This window comes from Rhinolophus sinicus, chromosome 2 (genome assembly GCF_057876585.1).
Source record: "Rhinolophus sinicus isolate RSI-liver-muscle chromosome 2, RSI-T2T, whole genome shotgun sequence".
Lineage (NCBI taxonomy): Eukaryota > Metazoa > Chordata > Mammalia > Chiroptera > Rhinolophidae > Rhinolophus > Rhinolophus sinicus.
This window is the reverse complement of record NC_142502.1, coordinates 154,944,904-154,955,660: the sequence shown is the minus strand read 5'-3', so window position 1 is coordinate 154,955,660 and position 10,757 is coordinate 154,944,904.

Genomic DNA, 10,757 nt, shown 5'->3' with positions numbered 1-10,757 from the left:
AAGATTTTTTTCCCCTGTATTCCCTCTTTTTCATATTATGTGTTTTAGTTCTAGATTTTTTTGGAGAGCTTACCATTAAATTTATGTTAAAGAAAGTTTCATAGATACAGTAGTCCTTTTTCTTCAGCATTCATCTTATCTCTATTCCTTTTTACAAATTCAGACCTTCACACACTCCCTTTTTATGTTTTTGTTGTCACAAATTATCTCCATTTATGCTATGAGTTCATTTCTGAGTTGCAGTAGCAAATTGTATTCTTTTTTATGTTTTTATCCTTTATGTTATATTTAAGAGTATTCTGTGTAGGAGTTGCCATTTCCTGCTTCTGTCTGTCTGTTAGTAATCTTACTCATAGTTTTATATCCTTTTGTGTTTTTGTTTCAGGTAGAATAACCCCCCTTCAGTATTTACTGTAATGCAGCCCTTGTGGTGTAAAATTCCCTCAGCTTTTGTATATATGGAAAGGTCTTTATTCCTCCTTCATATCTAAAGGATACCTTTGCTGAACATATTATTCTTGGCTAATAATTTCTCTCTTTCAATAGTTTAAATAATTGATTCCACCCCCGTCTGGCTTGTAAAGTTTCAGATAAAAAAAAAACAAAAAAACTGATAATAATCTAATGGGCTTTCCTTTGTAGGTTACCAAATTCTTTTCCCTGGCTGACTTGAAAATTTATTCTTTGTCATTAATTTTTGACAGTTCTAACATAATGAGCCTTGGAGAGAGTCCTTTAGGATTGAGATAATGATGTGTTCTGTTTGCTTCTGGATTTGAGGATCCAGTTCTTTCCATAGGTTTTGGAAGTTCTTGTTGACTGTTTGAATAGGATCTTGATGCCCTTCTTCTTCTGATATACTCATTATTCTTATAGTACTTTTTCTGATGGAGTCAGATAGTTGTTGTAGAGTTCTTTCATTTTTTTTTAACTCTCAAATCTCTCTCTTCTTCATTTACATCATTTCAAGATTTGTATCTTCAATGTCATAAATTCTTTCCTCCATTTGGTCAGCTCTATTTCCTAATCTTGATATTTCATTCTTCATCTCTTTTATTGAATTCTTCAGCTACAGAATTCCCCCCTCCCTTGTTTTTAAAATTTCGGTCTCTTTGGTAAAGTATTCATTTTTTCCATTGATTTTTTTACTTGACTTTTGAGTTCATTAAACTGCCTATCAGAGTTTTCTTGCATCTCATTGTTTTCTTTTTGTTTTGTTTTGTTTTGTTTTGTTGTTTTTCCAGAACTGCAGTCTTGAATTCTCTGTCATTTAAATCACATATTTTCATGTCTTTATTTTCTGGAGATTTTTCATTCTTCTGAGCTGCCTTGTTACCTTGGTTGTTCAGGGTAGTTGATGGATTATTTCTCTTCCTACGCATCCATGGGAATTAATTCTGCAGCAGTTTGATATGAAGAGTTATTTATTTTCCAGTAGGTAGCACTGGAGAATTTTATTTTCTCTTGCTGTGTTGCATGTTCTCAGGGTGGAAGATTCCCTGGGCAGGTGGCCATCTCCTCTGTGACCAGGTCATCTGAGTCTCAAGGCATCAGCTATATGAGAGAATATGGTGAGTGATGGGCTTCGAGTGTCTGAAATCCCAGTGCTTTCCCTGTAGCCAGATGCAGAGCTGTGTGCTTCAGCATCCCAGGGTGCCTCCGCTGGGGTCAGCCATGAAAGGTGAGGGCTGGGTGGGCTGGGAGAGGCTGCTGGTGTGTTTGTGGCTTTGATCTCCTCTGAGTAATGATGACTGTCAGACCACAACTACCTAGTCCCATAATCTCCACCCGTGTCACTGGGATTAGCTGCGGTCTTCATCTGCCACTCAGGAACTGTTTCTCTAGTTCTCAGGCTATAGACATTCTTCTCTTTATCCTGATATTGCTACAGATTCTTCTGGGGTCCTCTGCTAGCCATGGGAGTAGGTGAGCTTTGGAAAGGTGTGGGGGAAGTGGCAAGGCTCTGTGACTTTGTTTTCTGCCTAGCAGTGAGGGCTGCTAGACCACAACTGTTGCATTTCTGTATTTGGTTTCTACCCCAAGTTCTCTGCCCTGATCGCTGGGTTTGTCACTCAGGCAGGAATGGTTTGGGCCACAGAGAGTGCACCTGCAGCTTGTATGTTCCTGTGTCCTGGGACCACAGTGAGCTCAGCGCTGTGTCCACATCAATGAGCTCTATGCTGGGCCAGTGGTCCCGTCTCTGCTCTTCTCCCTTTCCTCCTCCCTTGTTCACCTCAATTCGCCCATCTTGAGATGTTTCAATGTGTGGATCTCTCAGACATGTTTGTATGTTATTCTGGGAACCCTCTGTTGAATTATCACTGTTCAACTTGTTGTAACTTCAAGTGGGGAAATCAAGGGGGACACCGCATGCCACTATGTTTCTGATGGCATCTGGATTTCCCTTGTTTTCTATGTAGTACACTGTTGTAGACTAGGAATAAGAACATGATCATCATATGTCAATCCAGATCACTGAATGGTGACTACCACCCATGACAAGCATTGGAGAAAAAAAGGATCACATGCTTGAGGTCAAGCGAAATCCTCATATTCAAAGAATTATAGGATAGTTGCCCTGGCTACAGGGCTCCTAAATGCAGTGGTAAGAGTTGCGTATTTCACAATTTCCTGGGACATCATTCACATATATTTGCAGCTCCTTGTCCAAGTGGGCATTTAGATATCCATTTGCTTAAATTATCAGAGGGAGGAGAGTGTCTAGGTACTAATTGCTTACATCACTAAGATGATTAATAAATTAATTAACAATTTAGGAGGCCACATTCAACAGAACCCCAACTTTACCAAATAAAATATTAGTTTATTATGCAACAAAATATATGCAATTTAGGTTTAGAGGAAATCATCAAGGGCTGAGACTCTTTCTACATTCCTGCTTTACCACTTCTGCTTGTCAGATTGTTTCAGACATGAAGGATTTGAGCTGGGCAAATTCTCTTCTTAAACAAAATTGGAGTGCCTTAGTAAAGGAGGAAGAGGGGACAGTAGATGTTGGGCATACTTAGGGTTACATCTAAATCTAGGACTGTAGCGCCTGCATTCTGGCAGGAAGCAAAGTTTGAACACTGAGTATGAGCCAACTATGCTCTGAATATATTTCCTAACCTAGTTAAACGTAAGTATGGGTCTGTCATTTAACCAGCATGCAACTCCAAAACATTGATTTTTTTTTTAAGTACTGAAAAATAGACAGAAGTAAAAGGAAAGAGTACAAAAGGAAGCTCTTCTTTTTGAATGAGAGTCTTGAAAGGGATCATAACATAAAAACGCCCGAAGAATAAGTCATTACAATAAAAAGAATAATAACATTTAATTTTCAAAACAGTAAAAGAACTACCTACATGTGGGTGGATAGAAGCATGCATTTAGATGTTGGCCCAATAATTATTATGTATAATATTAGACTACTTTATTACAATAGAACCTGCAGAGACTAGATTCACTGAAAAACAAAATCTAATTATATCAGCAGGGATATCACTATATTTTGCAAATTTGGCCTTTTCGATGCATGAGTTTTCATTTCATACTTGGGATTAGCAGTCCCTTTAAGAGGTTCATATATATTCTCTTTCATAAGAGATCTAAATGCTGCTGAGGGACCCAAAGGGAGTAAAGTTAGAGCCTTCTATTTTATTTCAATGACTCAATCACTCAGATTTTCCCAGGGAGAAAAATGTCTCCAGCATAAATGGCAAGTTAAGCGCTTTCATACGTAATAACTGTTATAACTAACCAGATCTTTTCTAACGCTGCCTCTTTTCAGTTAAGTGATTCCCACTAAATAATTATGTACTGTTGGGTGCTTCACGGAGGAACAAGAGAATCCAAATTAAAAGAGTTTGATTTCAAAATGTAACTATCTATATAACTCTCTTTGGTGCTTTCTTAAGTAACTTTTTTTTCAGGTTCTTTCACCCCTTTAACTCTACTTTTTCTCATTTTATTCCCTAAGAAGTTAGCCATAGCAAAAACCTAGTGTAAACCAGGGAAAATTATTCAGTCTCTCCCAGATTCCATTTTCTTATCTGTCATACTGAGACAAGACGTACCTCATTGGTTTGAAGGAGTGATTAGAAAAATCCTTATATGTAAAATATTTAGCAAAGACTGGCACAGGCACATAGTACATACTCAGTAAAAGTTAACTTCTCAATACCCCTCTCTTCTTTCCCTCCACTTCCATCTCTTTTTCTTTCCCTTATAGATACAAAGTGTCAAATTATTGCTCTGAATTTTGAAGGCGATCTCTTGGCTCTTGGCTCTCTTTGGTCTTTGTGTGTGTGTGTGTGTGTGTGTGTGTGTGTGTGTGTTTTCACCCAATTGCATCTTGGAACACTATTGTGAGGCTCAATCATGATGTGAGGGTTGAATTTGAAAAAGTGATTAAGATTCAAGAATAACCTCACATGGGAATATGGGAATTAAAACTCTCACAAACAGTAGGCCCCCAGGAATGTATTAAAATCAATTCAGCAGGAACGACTTGCTGAGAGGCTGCAGAAATCCTCAGGAGAACCTTGTTTCCCATACTTATACTGGCTGAGTCAATGTTACTCATATTCAGGTGCAAGCATAGAGGGTGAGCTATTTTCTGCACGGGAGCAGTGCCTGTAGTTATTCTAAATGGGAAATATGAAGTTACCATCCCCAAAGACATGGGGAATTTTTAGGGTTAGAATTATCTAATATTTCCTTAGCTAGGCCTACAGGGTATAAAGCCGAGCTATATAACTCATTTGATCTCAGCAGGACAAGCTCATTGAAAAATGTAACATCTGTTTATCTAATGCCCTTCTCTCCATGTAAGTCTCATTGCCTGATTGCTTGAAGACTTAAAACTTTCAAGCAAGTGAACCCTAAAATGAACATACACACAAACAGTAAATAAAATGCTAAAATTACATTCAAACTTTCCACTATACTAAAAAAACAAAAACAAAAACAAAAGAGAATGAAAAACTCATCTGACAGGATCCATTGTCTTATTTAACTTCTTTTCTCTAAATCAATAAAATAATTTTATTTGAATACATATGTTTATTCTAGCAGTAAACAAATATCAACTATCTTTGATGCTTCAGGTACTATGATTGGTAATAGAAGAAGCTGGTGAGGAAAATAGACACATCCCCTGCTTGTTTTGAAATATGGATATTAAACAAATCATGCCATAAAGGTAACGATTGCTTTGTCTGTTGATCATACTTCTAGATTGAGTCCTTGGCACACATATATACCTTTTTTTCTGTAATAGTCACCATCCCGTAGAAGAATGGCCATGACTCTGACTGGGCCAATCATAGCATTCCATATTTCTCTAGCCATTGTGATTGGTCCAGGGTTGAGCATGTGACCCAAACTGGTCCAGAAGGATCCTTCTTCTGGATTTTTCTACCTGGAAACAATAGGAAGAGCCCGGAAAATTCTGGCAACTATGATGCCCAACAAATAAAGTCTCATTTGAAGAAGGAGCAGATAAAACCAACCACAGACAGATATAAATTAGATATCAATGGGAAAGAAATAAATGAAATCCTATTAATTTTATCCCTACTTCCAGAACCCAAAGTCCCTGGAGGTGACCTTGTTTCTATACTGTTTCTTTAGATTCTCAAAGATGCCCAGGTACTGTACAATATTCACACTGTGTAATCTAGCTTTAGTTACATTTCTTTCACTTGCAATTAAAAACATTCTTACCGATGAAATAAATACACATTCATAAATATGGTGGTACATGCTTTAAAGGAAATATATGGACCAACAGAATATAAACCAGAGGGGTCATTTCATCTAAGGGGGTAGGAAAAACAACTCTAGGAAGTGCATTCAAGTTGAACTCTGATGGATGAGTCTGTATTAACTAGGAAAGGAGGGAGGAGGAAACAGCAAGAGGAGGGGCCTGGTGCCAGAGTGTCTGCTCTGCATTCCTGAGTGAAGGCCAGAGTAGCTGAGACACTGATCTGTAGACCAGTGGGCAAGGATCAAAGCACAGAGAGTCTTGTGGGCCATGTTTTTCCAGACCAATGTTATAAACATTAAACACTTCCTCACCTATATATCACAAACTTAATTTAAGGGCTTTTTTTTTTTTTTTTTTTTACCAGCTGACACTGAGTTATAAACTCTGCAATGACCAGAAATATATCTTTACAATCATTAGTAATATCCACTCTCCTACAGAACTTATGAGGAAGCTAAGTGACCTTATGACTATGAAATAAATATAGATGGAATGAGAGTGAAAAACAGTACAGAATGAAATTTTCTTCTGTATGCAGAGCCATTGGAGCTGAAATGAAAATCTGTGTCTCACAAAATTCCATTAGGTTAGGAGATGCTACCAGTTAGGAAAATGGGTGGTTACCTTGACTAAATTTAGTTTGTAAATACAAATGTTTGATCAATGTAGGACATTCTTGAAGAGATCAATAGAAAAAGTGTTCTTTTTAATGTTTGAAAGGGGTAGATAAAGTAGTAGGTATTCCTGCTTAAAATACTTTCATATATTTTCAATGCATATAGATTTTTCTCCTTAAATTATAGGGACGTATGACCATAATCATTCACTAGAGGGAACAGACATCTGTGGTAACTTAATGGTAATAGACATATCTAGAAAGAAAAATAAACATTAACCAGCAGCATTATGTTAAATTTTAAGACAAAATCATAAACTCAAAGCCACTTATTATATTTTATTGCTGAGCAAAAGTCCTCATTGCTTAGAAAAACACAGCTTCACTTAAAGGCCACAGCCATTTAAAAAATAATTTACCAATAACTTGCAGAAAAGAAGATGTGAAAAAAAATATAGCAATGTTATTTCATTAGAAGGTGTAGTGATGTGCATCATTTGAGGTCCAGGAAATCTACACATCTGGCTCAGCCTGTTTCCCTCAGTGGGAAATGACTGACTAGCTCAGCCTCAGGACTGGCTGTGTGTTAAATTAAGGAACCCCTTCAATTATTACCATTATCCATATTCCTCACACAGCTTAATAACTGCATATTTCTAGGTTCAATGTCTATATTTAGTACCAAAATCTTCTTTATTAAACATTTCTTTTGGAAAAGTAAATGAACATGTCACTAAACAACGGTTGTTAGAATTGTTCCAGTGCATTCTCCTCAATTATTTATGAAATGAATTTTTAAGTCACTTAAGGGATGGGAGAATCAAGGAAGCTTGAGTTTGGTTAGGGCAAAAAGAAATGTAACAAAAATCGGAGCAAAACCTTCTGCTTAAAAAGAGGTAGCTTGTTTCCTTTGAAGTCCTTGTGAATATTGCTTAGTGTTGCTAATTTAGAACACTCATTAACATTAAAGAGTGTTAATTAAATGTTTAGTCTCTTGTGCTGGGTACCACACCACTTCTGAATTTGTAGGTCGTGCCCTCTGCATTATTTGTAGCTAAAGATGTGTAGTCTTCTTCGTGATCTACAAGCCCTTAATCCTCGGGCCCTTGTCTCCTTCTTCATCCCCTCCTTACCAGCCCCCTTCACTGATCATTCTCACACTGTATCTAATTTCTTTCAGATTCCCGAACACCTCAAGTCTTGTTTCCTTTCAGGCCTTCCAGAATATTGTCACTGGTAACAGAATATTGTTACAACACCTTCCCTCTCTCCTCTTCTTTCACTTAATTCCCATTGTCACTTCCAAACTCACCAGGTTGGCTAAGATGCTGCTCCTCTATATAATCTCCTGACATTTTGTGCTTAATTCTTAACATGGATCCTTGTACTATAACTAAACACTTTCTTTTTAACTACAGACGAGCCCTTACAATGGTTTGAACTATGACATTTCAACTTTAAGATGGTGCAAAAGTGATTTACATTCGGTAGAAACAACACTTCAAATTTTACATTTTGATTGCTTTCTGGGCTAGCAATGTGCATTGCAATACTGTCTTGTGATGCTGGGTAAACAAACAATATTCTATAGTGTACTGTGCTGTCAACATTTTTTTTTTTTTTGGATGTTGTGTTTTTGCTTGCCATGTCTATAAAATACCAATCCATGTCTCCTGTTTCTGATGATAACAAGATGAAGGCGATTACTCTTGAGATGAAATTCAAGATAAATGCCCAACTAAGGCTAATGCTAAATATTCTAAGTATGTTTAAGGTAGGCTAGGCTAAGCTATGATGTTGGTATGTTAGGTGTATTAATGCCTTTTCAACTTACACTATTATCAACTTATGATGGCTTTATCAAGACATAACCACATTGTAAGACAAAGAGCATCTTTAATCTACTGCCTAGTATAGTTCACAAAATAAACATCCACTAAACAGTCAATGGATAAATAGAGCTAAAAATGAATCACATGTGAAAAACCTGTAAAAGAGGACACCAGGGAATCAACCATTCCTTAATAAAACGGCAAAAAGAGTTCTAATACCCTAAATAACTCTGTATCTTCAAAACTTGTCATTTAGTTAATTCTAAACCAGATACTTATACTACTTTTTATTATATTATTCTCTTTTCAAAGCCCTCTGTTTCATAAAATGTTTGTGCATTTGAGGCTAAATGATATTTAACACATCTGTATATCTGACCTGCAAAATTCATATTCAGCTAACACTAATTTTTCTCCAAAACACACAATCTTAAAATGGCATTGTACCAACAGCTGAGGACATTATGTTGATAATAATAATCTAGACCAACTGAACAATTAATTTGGAAAAATGGCAGGTGCCCATGACTTCTCAATTAATTGTCTGTGGTATATATTATTCCCAACAGATTTTACTTACAATAATAGAATTTTGGTTTGGAAAAATTGAACAGTCAAGTAGTCTGGAAAAAACTTGTAGTTTCAGTCCATCTAGTGACTATGTGCTTCAATTCTCAAGATTGTTTTTAGCTGATAAATTCATAGTACAGCTTGGATCAGTGCCAAGGATGTGGAACACACAGGTAAGATTATATGTGTGTTTGAGACATGGTGACCAGGCAATGACTCTGTCCTTTTCCCTCTGGGCTGACTTAATTAAAATTGCCCTAGGTAAGCAGTAGCTGATTCTACTTTCCAGTTCTCCTCAACTTTCAATAGCTGAACCACTCCATTTGATAAGAAGATACTAAATTTCTCCTTCTTGCTATGATCGATATTTACTAAATTAGGTTTTGGCAGTAGTTGCTCTGCCATTTTTTCACTGTTTTTCTGCTGATGTTTTTATTTTCAGTTCTCTGATTGCTATTTGCTAATTCAATTGAAGGAGAAGTTAGTAAAATAAAACAATTATAGTTAATTAAACTAAACACCAGTTTGAGTTTCTGTAGAAGTTTGGAGAATAATTATTTTTTAAAAATTATAAGTATAATTATAAACATAACTAAATGTAAGTAAGCATAACTCTCCCCAGCTGATTTTACTGTAAATCACTGAGCGTTAATTCAAGAGTCACTTTTTCACTTGGAAAGATGCTGGTACTTTTAGGGGTCAAGACTTACTTGTGACATGTAATGAAACATGGTCTTGTGACTAGTTAGAAAAGATACTATAAAAATTTCATAAAGATCAATCAAGTGGCACACTAATAATGTACTGACATGTTATAATAAATATGGTGAAGGCCACTTTTCTCCTAATTAGGTAATAGAAAAGGAACATTGAAGTTGTGGAGGCTTAGTCATTTACTAGCTTTGAGGCTCTAAAAAGTCGCTTAAACTGAGCATCAGTTTTCTCATCTATAAAATGGAGAAAATAATACCTTGAAAGTTGGCTGTGAGCATTAATTTATAATATATGAAGCCCTTAAACAGTGCTCAGCAGATATTGGCCTTCAATATATAGTAGCTATTATTATTCCTGGCATCTTAATGTACTATTTTTAAGTGTGTTTTACTAGATCCCCTGCATTAAAATTGCCTAATGAGCTTTCAAAAAATGTTCCCAAGTTACAACCCAGAGGTCCCAAATAAGAATATTAGGGAATTAGATCTAGGACTTTGAGTTTTTAAGAAACATCACTTAGAAATTATTTTTATTTATTTTATTAACTGAGCATCACTGTATTGAAGGATACATCTCAGTTTTAATAATAATATATCTCAGTATGTGATCACGAGGTGATTGTGGTATCTGAATTTTCTAGGTAATCTTATGAGATTATGCCTATCATTTTATATAGCCTCACAATGTTCCAATTAATATGATCATTTGTATGCTCAGAAATCCATAGTGTAGACTAACCTTTTCTGTGCTGATATATTGTACCATGGGCACTTAGTAAATCACATTATAATGAACAATTTTAAAAAACTTTTATAGGATGACTGTAATATATTAACTTACAATAAGCTAGAGTTAACTTCAAAAGACAGAAAAAAGCTTTGCTAGTGATTTTGGCTTTCAATTTGTATGTACCAAGGTGTACCTTTAACCTAGAGACTCTATGCAACTGATCCAGGTATTATAACTAAAGCATAAACTCCTCAGTGCAATGTTTAAGAAATATTTTAGACTGTTTTCTTCTGGGACCCAGGAGGCATCAATTTTATATAAGTGTCACTTGGAACAGCTAATATCTATCTATCTTGTGACAGAAGTCTCTGTCACCTCATTGGGTGGGAGGAACTCAATTGTGAGAATGGCACAGAATTATCCAAAGTTTTATAGTCCCTTTCATCATGAAATCTAGAAAGCAATTACCCATTAGCACATCTGCACTGGCCCTGGGAAAAAAATAAACAGTTAGCATTAATGAAAT